At 48.3% G+C, this 3,002-nt stretch overlaps 1 pseudogene; it reads left to right on the forward strand.

Moving 5' to 3' along the window:
• The first annotated feature begins 334 nt into the window (after positions 1-334).
• Positions 335-1,184, forward strand: LOC100051044 (tropomyosin alpha-1 chain pseudogene; annotated as a pseudogene).
• The last annotated feature ends 1,818 nt before the right edge of the window (positions 1,185-3,002 follow it).

Consider the following 3,002-nt stretch of genomic DNA (forward strand, 5'->3'; position numbering starts at 1 on the left):
ATACTCAACTACATGTCATGCCCCCCACCAACCCGTTACCATCTTACTCCAAACCACGGTCTTCTCTCACCTGGACTATTGCAGCAGCCTCCCACATGGTCTCCAGCTTCTATTCGTCCGCCTCCCTTTCCTGCCCATTTACTCTCACAAGTCAGCCTGGGAGATCCTCGTCAAACATAGGAGGCCATGGTCATTCCTCTGCTCAAATGTTCCTGTGATTTCCCATCACTTGGAATAAAAATCCAAGCTCCTCGGGCACTCCGGCTCGGCCGCCCCGCCACACTCTCGCCTTGCTGCTCCCACCACAGCCCCAGGGCCCCTTACCACCACCACCATGGACGCCATCAAGAAGAAGATGCAGATGCTGGAGCTCAACAAGGAGAATGCCTAGGATTGAGTGGAGCAGGCGGAGGCCGATAAGGCGGAGGAGGACAGGAGCAAACAGTTGGAAGATGAGCTAGCGTTGCTGCAAAAGAAACTCAAGACCACCAAGATGAACTTGACAAATACTCAGAGGCTCTCAGAGATGCCCAGGAGAAGCTGGAGCCGGCAGAGCAAAAGGCCACCGACGCCGAAGCCAATGCGGCCTCTCTGAACAGATGCATCCAACTGCTTGAGGAAGAGCTGGGTCATGCCCAGGAGTGTCTGGCAACAGCTCTGCAGAAGCTGGAGGAGGCCAAGAAGGCAGCAGATGAGAGGGAGAGAGGCATGAATGTCATTGAGAGCCGAACCGAAAAGGATGAAAAGAAAATGGAAATTCAGGAGATCCAACTGTAAGAGGCTAAGCACATGGCTGAAGATGCCAACCGCAATATGAAGAGGTGGCCCGTAGGCTGGGCCTTATTGACAGTGACTCGGAATGTGCAGAGGAGTGGGCTGAGCTCACAGATGGCCAAGTTCGACAGCTGGAAGAACAATTAAGAATAATGGACCAGACCTTGAAAGTGTTAATGGTTGCAGAAGGTAAGTACTCGCAGAAGGAAGACAAATATGAGGAAGAGATCAAAGTCCTTTCTGACAAGCTGAGGGAGGCTGAGACTCGGGCTGAATTTGCAAAGAGGTCAGTAATTAAATTGGAGAAAAGCACTGATGACTTAGAAGAGGAGCTGAACGCTCAGAAACTGAAGTACAAAGCCATCAGCCAGGAGCTGGACCACGCTCTCAACAATGTGATTTCCATGTAAGTTTCTTTGCTTCACTTCTCCCAAGACCTTTCCACCAAGCAGAATGTTCCAGCTCTCTGAGCTCTGCAGTTTGTCTCTTCTCCAGCTGAGCCTGGTTCTTTCTTTCAGCTTCCTGCCGTAGGGCCAGGCACACACTGTGCTTTCTACTGTACAGAAGCTCTTCATTTCATTATAAACACAGTATAACTGTTTAAAAAAAAAAATCTAAGTTTCTCACCACGACCTGCATGGCCTTTCCCCATGTGGCCCTTACACCCTTTTCTGCCTCGTTTTCTGCCCCTCTGCTCCCACTCTTTCCACTCCAGGTTCCGCACTTTCTCGTCAGGTACCCCCACCTCAGAGCTTTCACATGGAGGCTCCCTCAAGTGGAGAATTACCTCCCCACATATTTGCCTGGTTCTCCTTTACTGCATCGAGACTCTGCTCAAATAGCACCCCTCAGAGCGGAGTTCCCCGGCTGTGAGTCCAAAAATTACTGCCACCTCTCTGGGTGTCTATTTATTGTCAGTCCCTTACACTGGGCTGTGGGCTTCCTGAGCATGGGGACTTGGTTTTATTCACCTCTTTATCTCCAGTGTCAAGGACAGTGCCTGACTCAAAGCCGGCACTCGATAAATATGTATTGAATAAACAGATGTTACTGGGAGTTACACATTTACTCACTTACTTTTCCTCTGGGAACTTTGAGGTGGGGCTGGGGGCGTGTACCGGTTCATACATATCTCATCTGAGCTACCTGCTCAGTAAGGATCTGTGGTATGGATGAAGATTTCCCGTGCCCAGAGTGCCTGGTTTCAAGCCAGCTGAAAACAATTATAAAAGTCCTTGGTAGGCTCTATAAGACCTACCTATTTCAAAACTAGCTCAACTCTCTCTGAAATTAAAATTGCTAGTTCCATCCCACACCCACTCTCAGGGAATGGCTAACCCTTAAATGGCGCCAATTATGTGCCAAAGACCACTCTAAACTCTTTCCATGAATCTCTCATTTAATCCTCACAACAACCCTAAGAGGAGGGAGTGACCATTGCCCCCATTTTATAGATGAAGAAACTGAGGCACAGAGATGTTAGCAATCCCTCAAGAACCCCCACCTCTAGGAAATGGTGGAGGCAGAATTTAAACCAGGCAGTCAGCTCTGAAGCTTAAGCTATTTCTACCTGGAGCCCAGGCTCTGGGGACAATGTCACATCTGCTCCGCACAGAGCCTCTCCCTTTAGTGACACTAACCAGCTGGTTTGCTCTCCGGCTCTAAGGAAGAGCTTCGACCTGTATTACGTACAGGCTGTGCTATGCCTTTGGTTGAAAATATGTCTTGAGCTGGGAAAATATCAAGCTGTTATTTCCTTTTAGGGTCTAATGTTGCAAACTGAGACATTCCCCAGCTCTCCCCTCCCACTTATGACTATACTCTCAAGGAAGAGAAAGTAAGGGTCCAATATCTGGTTGCCTTCTTTGACTCCAGGGAGAGCTGGGAGTGTAGGAATCTTCAGGGAACTGCTGCCTGTTAACTGAAGCACAGGCCTGCCTGCTGGAACAATTCTCGTTCCAGAGTAAAATTGCTCAGTAATGATGCTGACCTCACCCAAGGTCCTTACCGGCTGTCGTCTCTGGTTTATGAACACCTTTATTCTCTTCAGGAAATCTGTATTAGTTTGGATCAGGGAGGCTTATTAATTTTTAAATTACTACTAGTTCTAATTATATGGATAGCCATGTGCTCTCTGCCTATATATGTATATGTAATACAGTGACTAATAATTGGGATGCAATGTGTGGTGTGGACAGTATATTGCTTTAGTGCCGTGCACACTGGGA

The sequence above is a fragment of the Equus caballus genome, chromosome 17 (genome assembly GCF_041296265.1).
Source record: "Equus caballus isolate H_3958 breed thoroughbred chromosome 17, TB-T2T, whole genome shotgun sequence".
Taxonomy (NCBI): domain Eukaryota; kingdom Metazoa; phylum Chordata; class Mammalia; order Perissodactyla; family Equidae; genus Equus; species Equus caballus.